The following is a 16,408-nucleotide window of genomic DNA, read 5'->3' as shown; positions in this document are numbered from 1 at the left end:
CAACTCGTCCCCGACATACAGAAATATACAGAAGTAGGTGTACAATGGTCAGTTTATAACTCTAAATCATACAGATGATGTGTTATTTTCTCTAAATGTGTTATCCCTTGAATTGTCTAAGTAACTGGTTGTCAGACTTTTGTACTTGTGGTTGGCATCTTTTACAAGTTATTCGTTTTTAAAGGAGTGAAATGTGTTATTTACAGCGTGCAGTAATTAATTGCCTGCCATTATTCAATCAAGTTGTGTGGTATTTTAATTAATAAATGTTACTTGGATAAGCATGTTTAACAAGGGAGATTGTGTGAAAGGTGTTATATACAGCTTACGTTCATTAATTGCCTATAATGATCCAATTAAAGTTAATTGGTAGTTAAATGATTAAGTTTTACTTTAAAAAGCATGTTTATCACAAAACATTGATGTATTATAATGTCCCTTGTGTCAAAGAATTTAAAAACATTTCAATTACGCGTTGTTTGTCGCATGCGATTTTTTTTTATAATAGATCAAAGTTACTTAGTAATATGTATAAGGCGACTGAATTTAGCATAGTTTATTATTAGCTATACATGTGTACAATTGAATACATGTGTACAAGTGAATGTGTTATGTGAAATGGAATATCCGTGTATTTTGTGTGCCAAGAATGTACGTCCAAGGCAACAAGGGAGCTTGTTACGGAGCTGCAACTGACTAGGTACCACCGACGCCAGCAAACCTCAATGCAAGGCCATATATCCCGTCTGTGGACATTGTACAGACGAGACGAAGTGTCCGCAAAACACCCGAACAACTGAAAAACTTATTTTGTGAAAGTTGTAAAATAAAAATGCCATGTTAAACTCTATTGATGTGTTTCTTATTTATGTGTTTGCATAAATAACGCGTCTCGAGCTCATTGCCAAATGAAAAGTTTGAATAAGGTTCGAGCTGACCATGGGACGATTTGACTTGGGGACGAGTTGACCAAAAATGGGGACGAGTTAACTTTGGGACGAGTTGACTGAAAATCATTAAATTTGATTGGTTAATAACTTGTGTAGTTATCCTCGATGAGTGTAGTGATGTGTAAATCATATTGACCACAAAGTTCAGAGTGGGAAGACGTGCTTTTCGGACATCTTTGTAACGTACAATATTCGTTTATCTTCTTTCGTAAAAAGTTGCACCGATGGACGAACGAGACATGTAAGAGCGAAGAGGTAGTAGTCAGGACCACACTATGATTGCTGAATTTCTCTCTTCAAGACCTTAGTATATTCAGTTTATAACGTATCACAGGTACTTCATTTTTTTAACCTTATATACATGTATATAAAATATATATAAGGACCCAATTTTTTTCAAGTACCAGTGTAACGTATATTATGATGACCGAATTAAATATTTAAAATATATATATATATATATATATATAGTCTTAATCTTCCCCCTGAACTCTGGTTTATACATGGCCGTTAATTAATTACTATTGAAATCATGCAGTAATTGCGCAATAGTCTATTCCGAGCTACGATCCCTAAAACAGTTTACAATACCAAATACAAATCATTAATTAGAAAACAAATCTTTATCTAAAGGCCCCCTCCTCGCCTACCCAATGCTAAACTGTTGACTACGTCATTACAGATTCCGAATAGTTGTGTTGTTATCATTACATCATTGCATTATTTGACAATACAAGGATTGCTTATATGAAGCATACAATTCATTCCCTTTTGTAACAGCACGGATGGCTCAGTGGGTTGAATGGTAGACTTTCGATCTAAGGGTCATTGAATCGAGCCCAGTTGAGGATAATTGTTTTCTTCCTTCATTTTTTTCTTTCTTCATTGTTTTCTTTAATTGTATTCTTGTTTTTACTGGAGCTAATTAGTTTCAATGTTTACATTTATCGAATTTAAAGCATTTAATGACAAACTTACAGTAGCATACATGTCAAAATCTGTAAAATGTTCCTTGTCATGAAAATATTGTAATGCAGAATACATTTTGATCCTGTTCTACAAGTAAACAAAAACGTCCTGTTTGAATTATCAAATTTATTTAGTATTTCCATCCTCATGATGCTACAGTAGAAGCCAAAATATGCGTGATATCACATTCACATGTGATGTATTTTTATAGGCATTATACACATAAAATATAATGTACACTGTAACTATGGTCAAATGATCAATTATAACAGCTTGAATACAGGCTTGATTCAAACTTTGTCCCCCCCCAACCATTTAATTTGTAATTTCTTAGGAGTGTTTAATCCTTATTCAATACTGAGTCAGTAAGAAATAGTATAAATGCATTATTTAAATTTACTGAAACATGATTTGTCCAAAAAACATACATATTGCAATAATGCTTATTTTGGATTCAAGACTCAACAATATTATTTGAAATTTTCATAATTAGAACAAAACTTAAATATTTCATAATTAGATAAAAACTAACAAATATATGTATATATACTACACGAATAATGAAACATTCATCCGAGACAATTGCCACATTGCTCAACATAGATGTCAGTAAGTCGCTTATTTTACTTGTTTTCAGTGGTATTCAACATCATGGCTTCTTATTCTTTTACCTAAAAAACAGCAGGTATCGAGCCCGTAATCCCGGATTCAGGTTTCGAGTCCGTGATCCCGGATACAGGTATCGAGCCCATGCTACTGGATTCAGATACGAGCCCGAGATTCCGGATTCAGGTATCGAGCCCAAGATACCGGATTCAGGTATCGAGCCCGAGATACCGGATTCAGTTTCGAGCCCGAGATACAGGATTCGGGTATCGAGCCCGAGATACTGGATTCATGTATTGATCCCAAGATACCAAATTCAGGTATCGAGCCCGTATACCGGATTCAGGTATCGAGCCCGATATACCGGATTCAGGTATCGAGGCCGAGATACCGGATTCAGGTGTCGAGCCCGTGATCCCGGATTCAGATATCGAGCCAGTGATACCGGATTCAGGTATCGAGCCCGTTATCCTGGATTCATGTATCGAGCCCGAGATACCGGATTCAGGTGTCGAGCCCGTAATCCCGGATTCAGGTTTCGAGTCCGTGATCCCGGATTCAGGTATACAGCCCGAGATACCGGATTCAGGTATCGAGTCCGAGATACCGGATTCAGGTATCGAGCCCGATTTACTGGATTCAGGTATCGAGCCCGTGATCACGGATTCAGATATCGAGCCAGTTATACCAGATTCAGGTATCGAGCCCGAGATACCGGATTCATGTATCGAGCCCGATATACCGGATTTAGGGATCAAGTCCGTTATCCTGGATTCATGTATCGAACCCGTGATCCCGGATTCAGGTATCGAGCCCGATATACCGGATTCAGGAATCGAGCCCGAGATACCGGATTCAGGTATCGAGCCCATGATCCCGTATTCAGGTATCGAGCAGGAGATCTTCCGGATTCAGGTGCAAGTATTGTACCACTTGCTTCAGATCGGCGCAATTATATGTGCGCCTTGCTATGGTAAAACATGGCTTAATGCATGTGCGTACAGTGTCCAGATTTGTCAGTGCAGTCTTCACTAATCCGGACCGACACTCTGCGCTTGTATTGTATTCTTCGTTTTAGAGAAGTCCCTTCTAAGCGAAAATCAAGTTATGTGGAAAGTGTCGTTTTGAATTAGCTTATGCGGATTGCACATGCTAACCTGGGATAACACTCTCCGCTCAAGCACTAAACCCATGCGGATTGCACATGCTAACCTGGGATGACACTCTCCGCTCAAGCAGTAAACCACATAATGTGGATTGCACATGCTAACCTGAGATGACACTCTCCGCTCATGCAATAAACCCCATTATTTCCAGTGCACATGCTAACCTGAGATGACACTCTCCGCTTATGCAGTAAACCCTATTATTTCAAGTGCACATGCTAACCTGGGATGACACTCTCCGCTCATGCAGTAAACCCCATTATTTCCAGTGCAAATGCTAACCTGGGATGACACTCTCCGCTCATGCAGTAAACCCCATTATTTCCAGTGCACATGCTAACCTTGGATGACACTCTCCGCTCAAGCAGTGCGGATTGCACATGCTAACCTGAGATGACACTCTACACTCATACGTTAAATCCCATTATGATTGCACATGCTAACCTGGGATGACAATCTCCGCTCATGCAGTAAACCCCATTATGATTGCACATGCTAACCTGAGATGACAATCTCCGCTCAAGCAGTGCGGATTGCACATGCTAACCTGGGATGACACTCTCCGCTCATGCCGTAAACCCCATTATTTCCAGTGCACATGCTAACCTGGGATGACACTCTCCGCTCAAGCAGTGCGGATTGCACATGCTAACCTGGGATGACACTCTCCGCTCATGCAGTAAACCCCATTATTTCCAGTGCACAAGCTAACCTGGAATGACACTCTCCGCTCATGCATTAAACCCCATTATGATTGCACATGCTAACCTGGGATGACACTCTCCGCTCATGCAGTAAACCCCATTATGATTGCACATGCTAACCTGGGATGACACTCTCCGCTCATGCATTAAACCCCATTATTTCCAGGGCAAGGCTCATGTCAACATTAAACATCACTTCAAAGACCATGTTCAGAGTTTCACGAACTGACATATACACGAATTGTGCACACATAACACTTTAGTCGTATCAAAAAAGAGATAAAAAAGAAACGTTTAGTTAAATGGGAAACCGTCATTGTTATAAATAAATTGATACACGTAAGGTGTATGTAATGCTTAGTGGCATATCAATTTTGATTTAAAATACTGTTTTGTTTGAATTGAACGAAAACGCTCGAATTTCATAGAAGAATTAAATACTTGATCTTTAAAAATCTGTCAAAATAAAATGAGATGGATCTTTATAATTTACGAATATAGCTCTGCGTCTTCTCACACCTCAATGTTTGGAGCTAAGAGCAAGAACAGAGCATCGCTCTGGGAAAACGGGCCTTAATGCATGTGCGCAAAATGTCGTACCAGACTAGCCTTGGCGGACTGCACTGGGGTATTATGCATGTGCGTAAAATGTCGTACCAGATTAGACATGGCGGACTGCACTGGGGTATTATGCATGTGCGTAAAGTGTTTGTCCCAGATTAGCCTTGGCGGACTGCACTGGGGTATTATGCATGTGCGTAAAGTGTCGTCCCAGATTAGCATTGGCGGACTGCTGGGGTATTATGCATGTGCGTAAAGTGTGGTCCCATATTAGCATAGGCGGACTGCTGGGATATTATGCATGTGCGAAAAGTGTCGTTCCAGATTAGCTTTGGCGGACTGCACTGGGGTATTAATGCATGTGCGTAAAGTGTGGTCCCATATTAGCCTTGGAGGACTGCTGGGGTATTATGCATGTGCGTAAAGTGTGTCCCAGATTAGCATTGGCGGACTGAACTGGGGCATTATGCATGTGCGTAAAGTGTGGTCCCAGATTAGCCTTGGCGGACTGCTGGGGTATTATGCAAGTGCGTAAAGTGTGGTCCCAGATTAGCCTTGGCGGACTGCACTGGGGTATAATGCATGTGCGTAAAGTGTGGTCCCAGATTAGCCTTGGCGGACTGCACTGGGGTATTATGCATGTGCTTAAAGTGTGGTCCCAGATTAGCATTGGCGGACTGCTGGGGTATTATGCATGTGCGTAAAATGTCGTCACAGATTAGCCTTGGCGGACTGCACTGGGGTATAATGCATGTGCGTAAAGTGTGGTCCCAGATTAGCCTTGGCGGACTGCTGGGGTATAATGCATGTGCGTGAAGTGTCGTCTCAGTTTAGCATTGGCGGACTGCTGGGGTATTATGCATGTGCGTTAAGTGTGGTCCCAGATTAGCCTTGGCGGACTGCTGGGGTATTATGCATGTGCGTAAAATTGTCGTCCCAGATTAGCCTTGGCGGACTGCTGGGGTATTATGCATGTGCGTAAAGTGTGGTCCCAGATTAGCATTGGCTGACGGTATTATGCATGTGCGTAAAGTGTGGTTCCAGATTAGCATTGGCGGACTGCTGGGGTATTATGCATGTGCGTAAAGTGTGGTCCCAGATTAGCCTTGGCGGACTGCTGGGGTATTATGCATGTGCGTAAAGTGTGGTCCCAGATTAGCCTTGGCGGACTGCTGGGGTATTATGCATGTGCGTAAAGTGTGGTCCCAGATTAGCCTTGGCGGGCTGCACTGGGGTATTATGCATGTGCTTAAAGTGTGGTCCCAGATTAGCATTGGCGGACTGCTGGGGTATTATGCATGTGCGTAAAATGTCGTCACAGATTAGCCTTGGCGGACTGCACTGGGGTATAATGCATGTGCGTAAAGTGTGGTCCCAGATTAGCCTTGGCGGACTGCTGGGGTATTATGCATGTGCGTGAAGTGTGGTCCCAGATTAGCCTTGGCGGACTGCTGGGGTATTATGCATGTGCGTAAAATTGTCGTCCCAGATTAGCCTTGGCGGACTGCTGGGGTATTATGCATGTGCGTAAAGTGTGGTCCCAGATTAGCATTGGCTGACGGTATTATGCATGTGCGTAAAGTGTGGTTCCAGATTAGCATTGGCGGACTGCTGGGGTATTATGCATGTGCGTAAAGTGTGGTCCCAGATTAGCCTTGGCGGACTGCTGGGGTATTATGCATGTGCGTAAAGTGTGGTCCCAGATTAGCCTTGGCGGACTGCTGGGGTATTATGCATGTGCGTAAAGTGTGGTCCCAGATTAGCCTTGGCGGGCTGCTGGGGTATTATGCATGTGCGTAAAGTGTGGTCCCAGATTAGCATTGGCGGACTGCTGGGGTATTATTCATGTGCGTAAAGTGTGGTCCCAGATTAGCCTTGGCGGACTGCACTGGGGTATTATGCATGTGCGTAAAGTTTCGTCTCAGATTAGCATTGGCGGACTGCTGGGGTATTATGCATGTGCGTAAAGTGTGGTCCCAGATTAGCCTTGGCGGACTGCTGGGGTATTATGCATGTGCGTGAAGTGTCGTCTCAGTTTAGCATTGGCGGACTGCTGGGGTATTATGCATGTGCGTAAAGTGTGGTCCCAGATTAGCATTTGCGGACTGCTGGGGTATTATGCAAGTGCGTAAAGTGTGGTCCCAGATTAGCATTGGCGGACTGCTGGGGAATTATGCAAGTGCGTAAAGTGTGGTCCCAGATTAGCCTTGGCGGAATGCTGGGGTATTATGCATGTGCGTAAAGTGTGGTCCCAGATTAGCACTGGCGGACTGCTGGGGTATTATGCATGTGCATTAAGAGTGGTCCCAGATTAGCCTTGGCGGACTGCTGGGGTATTATGCATGTGCGTGAAGTGTCGTCTCAGTTATGCATTGGCGGACTTCTGGGGTATTATGCATGTGCGTAAAGTGTGGTCCCAGATTAGCCTTGGCGGAATTCTGGGGTATTATGCATGTGCGTAAAGTGTGGTCCCAGATAAGCATTGGCGGACTGCTGGGGTATTATGCATGTGCGTAAAGTGTGGTCCCAGATTAGCCTTGGCGGACTGCTGGGGTATTATGCATGTGCGTAAAGTGTGGTCCCAGATTTGCCTTGGCGGACTGCTGGGGTATTAAGCATGTGCGTAAAGTGTGGTCCCAGATTAGCATTGGCGGACTGCTGGGGTATTATGCATGTGCTTAAAGTGTGGTCCCAGATTAGCCTTGGCGGACTGCTGGGGTATAATGCATGTGCGTAAAGTGTGGTCCCAGATTAGCATTTGCGGACTGCTGGGGAATTATGCAAGTGCGTAAAGTGTGGTCCCAGATTAGCCTTGGCGGAATGCTGGGGTATTATGCATGTGCGTAAAGTGTGGTCCCAGATTAGCACTGGCGGACTGCTGGGGTATTATGCATGTGCGTAAAGTGTCGTACCAGATTAGCCTTGGCGGACTGCACTGGGGTATTAATGCATGTGCGTAAAGTGTCGTCCCAGATTAGCCTTGGCGGACTGCACTGGGTTATTAATGCATGTGCGTAAAGTGTCGTCCCAGATTAGCATTGGCAGACTGCTGGGGTATTATGCATGTGCGTAAAGTGTCGTTCCAGATTAGCCTTGGCGGACTGCACTGGGGTATTAATGCATGTGCGTAAAGTGTTGTCCCAAATTAGCCTTTGCGGACTGCTGGGGTATTAATGCATGTGCGTAAAGTGTCGTCCCATATTAGCCTTGGCGGACTACTGGGGTATTATGCATGTGCGTAAAGTGTGGTCCCAGATTAGCATTGGCGGACTGCAATGGGGTATAATGTATGTGCGTAAAGTGTCGTCCCAGATTATCCTTGGCGGATTTCTGTGGTATTATGCATGTGCGTAAAGTGTCGTCCCAGATTAGCCTTGGCGGACTGCTGGGGTATTATGCATGTGCGTAAAGTATCGTACCAGATAAGCCTTGGCGGACTGCTGGGGTATTATGCATGTGCGTAAAGTGTTTGTCCCAGAATAGCCTTGGTGGACTGCTGGGGTATTATGCATGTGCGTAAAGTGTCGTCCCAGATTTGCATTGGCGAACTGCTGGGGTATTATGCATGTGCATTAAGTGTGGTCCCAGATTAGCATTGGCGGACTGCTGGGGTATTATGCATGTGCATTAAGTGTGGTCCCAGATTAGCATTGGCGGACTGCTGGGGTATTATGCATGTGCGTAAAGTGTGGTCCCAGATTAGCATTGGCGGACTGCCGGGGTATTATGCATGTGCGTAAAGTGTGGTCCCAGATTAGCATTGGCGGACTTCTGGGGTATTATGCGTAAAGTGTGGTCCCAGATTAGCATTTGCGGACTGCTGGGGTATTATGCATGTGCGTTAAGTGTGGTCCCAGATTAGCATTGGCGGACTGCTGGGGTATTATGCATGTGCGTAAAGTGTGGTCCCAGATTAGCCTTGGCGGACTGCTGGGGTATTATGCATGTGCGTAAAGTGTGGTCCCAGATTAGCATTGGCGGACTGCTGGGGTATTATTCATGTGCGTAAAGTGTGGTCCCAGATTAGCCTTGGCGGACTGCACTGGGGTATTATGCATGTGCGTAAAGTTTCGTCTCAGATTAGCATTGGCGGACTGCTGGGGTATTATGCATGTGCGTAAAGTGTGGTCCCAGATTAGCCTTGGCGGACTGCTGGGGTATTATGCATGTGCGTGAAGTGTCGTCTCAGTTTAGCATTGGCGGACTGCTGGGGTATTATGCATTTGCGTAAAGTGTGGTCCCAGATTAGTATTGGCGGACTGCTGGGGTATTATGCAAGTGCGTAAAGTGTGGTCCCAGATTAGCATTGGCGGACTGCTGGGGAATTATGCAAGTGCGTAAAGTGTGGTCCCAGATTAGCCTTGGCGGAATGCTGGGGTATTATGCATGTGCGTAAAGTGTGGTCCCGGATTAGCACTGGCGGACTGCTGGGGTATTATGCATGTGCATTAAGTGTGGTCCCAGATTAGCCTTGGCGGACTACTGGGGTATTATGCATGTGCGTAAAGTGTCGTCTCAGTTTAGCATTGGCGGACTGCTGGGGTATTATGCATGTGCGTAAAGTGTGGTCCCAGATTAGCCTTGGCGGACTGCTGGGGTATTATGCATGTGCGTAAAGTGTGGTCCCAGATAAGCATTGGCGGACTGCTGGGGTATTATGCATGTGCGTAAAGTGTGGTCCCAGATTAGCCTTGGCGGACTGCTGGGGTATTATGCATGTGCGTAAAGTGTGGTCCCAGATTTGCCTTGGCGGACTGCTGGGGTATTATGCATGTGCGTAAAGTGTGGTCCCAGATTAGCATTGGCGGACTGCTGGGGTATTATGCATGTGCTTAAAGTGTGGTCCCAGATTAGCCTTGGCGGACTGCTGGGGTATAATGCATGTGCGTAAAGTGTGGTCCCAGGTTAGCATTTGCGGACTGCTGGGGAATTATGCAAGTGCGTAAAGTGTGGTCCCAGATTAGCCTTGGCGGAATGCTGGGGTATTATGCATGTGCGTAAAGTGTGGTCCCAGATTAGCACTGGCGGACTGCTGGGGTATTATGCATTTGCGTAAAGTGTGGTCCCAGATTAGCCTTGGCGGACTGCTGGGGTATTATGCATGTGCGTAAAGTGTGGTCCCAGTTTAGCATTGGCGGACTGCTGGGGTATTATGCATGTGCGTAAAGTGTGGTCCCAGATTAGCATTGGCGGACTGCTGGGGTATTATGCATGTGCGTAAAGTGTGGTCCCAGATTAGCCTTGGCGGACTGCTGGGGTATTATGCATGTGCGTAAAGTGTCGTCCCAGATTAGCCTGTGCAGTCTAAACTGGATTTTTTTAAAGAAGAGACTACTGTTAACGAAAAATACAAATAAAGCGTAAAATTGTGTCTAACAATATCAACTTTAAAACTTAAAATATGAATTAAAGGGTAAGCTAATAAGTAGACACTTGCACGTCTAACGATCATATTTAAATAAATTTACGACAAAAAAAACATATAAAAAAGAGCCACGCTTTGGATAAACGGGGTTAGTGCATGTGCGTTACGTGTCTTCCCAAATAAGCCTGTGCATTAGACTGTGCAGTTCCACAGGCTTATCAGTAAGGGCACTTTTCGTTCATGCATTAAGCCCCGTTTTCCCAGAGCGGGACTCAAGTAGTTACTAATTAGATTCATATTTGAACTCCGACTGAAAAAACACACACAAAACAAAAGAAAATATATTTTTTAAAGAAATCATTACAGCCATGTTTAGAAATAAATTTCTTGGACAGGGGAGCGACAACGAGCATAGCCTGTTGACGGCGCTCTATGAATTGGGATTGCATTCGTCAATTAACTTGCCGCAGCAAACATTATTGCATTGAAGAAGACAGACAATACAAACTCTACTGACCTAGAAATGTACGGTAAACAGCGTTTGTGTGTTTTTTTTTTATAAATCAGAATACATTGTCGATAAATTCTTTAAAATAAAACAACGAATACCATGCAAAATGGTAAATCTATTTTGAAAGTTTCTGTTGTTTAATTTGGAGTCTTAAGAAAGCAAGAATCGCCCACAAAAACGTATACATTCCTTTTTAAGCTAGAATGACCTAAACGGAACACTTTTAAGATATGATCCAGAAGTTTGAGTTTAGAAACCTGGCGGCGGTAACAATTTTGTTATTTACTTCTTTTGTTTTACTTACTTAAGCCTTTGATAAAATGCACATGCTTTCTTCTGAGAAATCTTTATGACATTTATTTCGTATAAATATGCGCGTTTTATCTAGACTTAACTCGCTGCAAATTTTCTGCGCGGGGGTTGTAATTTTGTGACCCGCTAAGAAAGTTCGCAGTCAGTAAATCGAGATTTAGAGCAATATTAATATCAAGTAAACTTTCATCACTTTCTTGCTGATATGGCTGGAAAGTTAGCAGCATTTTAACAATTGATACAAGTAATAAAGGGTATAGAATGGCGAAAAATACCTGTCTTGGCATGGACGTCACCATCTTGTTTGTCACGTGATTACCCCCTCTTATGTCAATCACACATTTTCACGTACCGTCTGACTATTTGTGTCTTGTTCTGAGAAAATTGGGCTCAATGCATGTGCGTAATGTGCCGTCCCAGATTAGCCTGTGCAGTTCGCACAGGCTAATCTGGGACGACCCTTTCCGCTTAAACTAGATTTTCGGTAAAAAGGGACTTTAAACAAAAGATACCATTAAAGCGGAAAGTGTCGTCCCTGATTAGCCTGTGCGGATTAAACAGGCTAATCTGGGACGACACTTTACGCACATGCATTAAGCCCAGTTTTCTCAGAACAAGACACATTTGATAAGAGTCCAATTATGGATAAAATAATAATATAGCAGTAGGACTTAGAGTCTAGATAATCTTAAAATGTTGTAATGTATAATTTATTAACAGAAATGCTTGACCGATATTGCGATAACTGCTGTTAAAGGGCCTTCTTAATACAACAACATTGCGTCATTACTATGTCGAATATATTCATTTGCACGGCCTTTAATCATGGGCTCCACCTCTTTTTTGAGATGCATTAATACATTAAATGCTACTCCCGAGGTGGCGCTCAGGCCCGGATGTTTTAAAATTTTACGGATAGATTTACAGGCTGATTTGGTTTTATGATTTCGCATTATTTAAAAAAATATCGGCCAATGTAGCGCGAAGAGAAGAGAAGATACATTCATCCAAAAAGGTACAGAAACATACAATCAAAGCCCATTTGGAAACGTGAAGACTTTTATGAATTGCACAACATTGCCCGATTAAAAAAATAATGCTATATATGCTGAAAAAACCCATATAAACCCTAATCACCATGTAAACGTATCTTATTTATTAATGCATCTCAAAAAGATGTGGCGCCCGTGATTAATGGCTGTGCTTTGGAAGGATGGATTTTTTAGAACTTAATTAAAGCAATATTTATAAATTTAACATGACCAAGTGAAGATATAATGCATGAACTATGCTATTTGTTGAATATGGTCGATTTGCGCTTTGAAGAATGGTGATTTGGGGACTTTATGGCAGTTATATAATAAGTGATTAAAATATAATGTTTTATTATTACCCTTTAGTGATACGACAAGTATTTTCAGTTACTTATTGTTTCAAATCTAATTCAATAGTGTTTTATTCAATAATCTCATATATATATATATCACAATATAATGTTTTGTTATTACCCTTTAGTGATACGACAAGTATTTTCAGTTACTTATTGTTTAAAATCTAATTCAATAGTGTTTTTTTCAATTATCTCATATATATATATATATATATATATATATATATATATATATATATATATATATTACCGGACATGTAAGCATGCAGGAGAAGCTGTGGGGGCATGTGGAGGTTCAACAGAAGACCACTTGTTTTATCATTACCTCCGGACTACAAGTGCAGCGGCGATGGAGAAGAGGCAGTGCATAAGTACCAGTTTGAACTGAATATTATTTGTTCATTATAGTGCACATTGCATTTCACGCATCAGGACACGTGCATTTGATGCACTAAAATGTTAAACTTCATCTTACCGGTGATTTAAACACACATAATGCGATGACACTCTGTCACTCAAATACATTATGTAAATGGAATTATGATAAAAACAAAAAATATTTGACCGACTTTTTGTTTTGCAACAGCCATGTTTCTTTGGAGAAATGCTGACATTATTTTGTATTTATCTCATTAAATCAGGTGTCCTAGATGTTTACCCCGTTGACCTTGACCTCGATAGCCTGAGGGAGGACACACTGTCTCACGAGAAAAGGTAACCATGGGAACAGAATGTCAACCCTTAGAAACAAGGGCTTGCTTTCAGCTATAACAAACAATGAAATTTCTTCCTGTACAGTAAATAACAAATTTAAACGTAAAAAAGTAAAAACAAGCCTTTCTGAAATGTATCAGGAGGAAAGTCGCAGCTTGTGCCATCGATACGGAACGCTAATATAATCTGTATAAACCCTCGTACTCATCAATGACATTGTTTTTGCAATTATTTCACGGTTAAGTCGTCCGTGATTTTCTAGTGTATTCTGATCCATGTTCAGTGTTCCGTATAATACATTTGTATTGTGATATACGATACGAAGGAGCGGTCTTTCTAATTATCTTAATAATGTTCCTTGTGAGTTTTTTTCGCTCTAACTTCAAAAGTTCTTGTTCATTGTTGTCTATTTAATGTTTATTATGTAAAGATCTTTGTTTATCCAAATGCAATTGGCATTGTAGTGGTGTTTGAACAGAATCCACTTGTTCCTTTGAAATCATGTCACAAATTGCTATTCAAGCATCCATGCATTCACCTGATTCCTCGATCTTTCCTTCCACTGCGTGACCTTCGCCCTGGTCATGTTACCGTTACGTCGACTTCAGCGTCCATTCTTATTCGCGTGATCTAGATCCTGTACGTTTGTTTTCTATCTCGTGATGTCATCAATTGATGCTGTGCGTTTCCTTCTGTCACGTGATGTTCTCTAGAGCGACACAAGGGAGGACACACTGTCTCATGCTGTAACATAGGCAGGAGACAAAGCTATCTTCCCTTGACTAACCCAGACGATAACCTAACACACATTCGGATGCTCCAGTTCGAATACATTTCCTCGGTTTTCAGGAAGAGCATTCATCTGTTATCATGGATACCATTCCTTGGTTAACATGGAAATCATTCCTGTTTTGTCATGCCAATTCCTCTGTATGTATGGACACAATTTCTTGGTTGTCATGTATACCATTCATTGGTTGTCAATAATTCCATTCCTTGGTTGTCATGGAAACCATTCCTCGGTTGTCATGGAAACCTTAACTCGTTTGTCATGGATACCATGCATTGGTTGTCATTCGATGTCATTTAGACACGTTATAGGAAAACTGTGCTTAATGCATTTGCGTAAAGTGTCTTCCGAGATTACCCTAAGAAGTCTGCACAGGCTAACCAGAGACGAACCTTTTCGTTTTTATATTATGTTTCTTTAAATGTTGGTCGCTTCGAAACAAAATTTCAAAGAATGTGTGAAGTGCTGTTCCTTATTAGATTGTGAGGACTGCACATGTGGGAAGTGCTGTTCCTTATTAGATTGTGAGGACTGCATATGTGGGAAGTGCTGTTCCTTATTAGATTGTGAGGACTGCACACGTGGGAAGTGCTGTTCCTTATTAGATTGTGAGGACTGAACATGTGGGAAGTGCTGTTCCTTATTAGATTGTGAGGACTGCACATGTGGGAAGTTCTGTTCCTTATTAGATTGTGAGGACTGCACATGTGGGAAGTGCTGTTCCTTATTAGATTGTGGGGACTGCACATGTGGGAAGTGCTGTTCCTTATTAAATTGTGAGGACTGCACATGTGGGTAGTGCTGTTCCTTATTAGATTGTGGGGACTGCACATGTGGGAAGTGCTGTTCCATATTAGATTGTGAGGACTGCACATGTGGGAAGTGCTGTTCCTTATTAGATTGTGAGGACTGCACATGCTCATCATGGGCGACACTTTACGGACTTTTTAAAGCCCGATTTTCCCAGAACGAGGCTTATTTGTGTCTGCGCAATCTGAGTTTCACACATTTGTCTTTCCTTAACTTGCTCAGATAATCCACTAGCAGACATCTGGATAATCCCGATTAGTTATTTTATGATAAGTGTGACTTCAACAATTTCATTCTTTTATTTTGCCTGTTACTATGCTGTTATGCGTTGTTGAATTTCCAATGACATCATTGTTTCCATAGTATATATGGGTACTATTCGGACAATACATTAATATATCAACCCGGTTCTTACCAGTTACAAAAAAAACTTTCAATAAGATTGCTGCACTGATAACTATTTGCGATGCAAATAAAAGTATACATGTGTATTTCATTTCCGTTTTAAATGAAAATATCCTGAATGTGTGTAGATACTATTCGCATATTTTAATATGTTTTTACATGAAGCAATCTGAGACTATGTTTTTTTCTTTCATAGAGATTGTGATGAGATCAGTTTTAATTTGCATGCATAAAGTATACATCTATATCAAGAATACATATACTGCGAGCTGTTGCTAGGTATCAGTGCATGTAATCGATAGCATATACTATTGAACACGTGTCTAAGGTTTCATTTGTATCATTTTTGTTATATTCATATATGTAGTCCTAAATAATTACCGGTACACAAGCATTTTACGAAAACATTGTGCTTTATGAAATAAATGTTCTTTTGACAAATAAGATTTAAGAAATGTAAGTATTTATATTTATATATGTAGAAAAAGAACTTATATTTCGTTGTATAAACGAAATGCTTAATCAAGGTAATCTACACTAATTTTACTCTTTACATGATGCAACTCCTCAATGAATAAATTAAATTATACATGGAGTTCATAGAATAGATAACGAACTATAATGTTACATTAAATACATTGTTTTAAATATCATGTTACATCACATAAACTGAGTTTCTGTCAAAATATTTTTTCCTCAATGACAACATTTTAAAATAAAATATCTTTACCGCACACTGGTGATTAATCATGTTAACTCCAAATCTATCAATCACAACTCTTCTTGACAAAGTACAATCAAGACTATATCAATCACGATGTGATTAAACAAAGGTAACTAAAGTTAAGCACAACGGTGATTTAACTAAAGTATCTCCTTGTTCTATCAAGCACAACGGTGATTTAACCAATAAAAACTCCAGGTTCTATCAAGCACAACGGTGATTTAACCAAAGAAACTCCAGGTTCTATCAAGCACAACGGTGATTAAACCAAAGGAACTCCAGTTTCTATCAATCAAAACGGTGATTTAACCAAAGATACTCCAGGTTCTTTCAAGCACAATGGTGATTTAACCAAAGTAACTCCAGGTTCAATCAATCAAAACAGTGATTTACTAAATGAGTTCCACGTTCTGTAAGTCAAAACGATGATT

The sequence above is a fragment of the Dreissena polymorpha genome, unplaced genomic scaffold, assembly GCF_020536995.1.
Source record: "Dreissena polymorpha isolate Duluth1 unplaced genomic scaffold, UMN_Dpol_1.0 chrUn014, whole genome shotgun sequence".
Lineage (NCBI taxonomy): Eukaryota > Metazoa > Mollusca > Bivalvia > Myida > Dreissenidae > Dreissena > Dreissena polymorpha.
Note: the sequence above shows the minus strand (reverse complement) of the source record.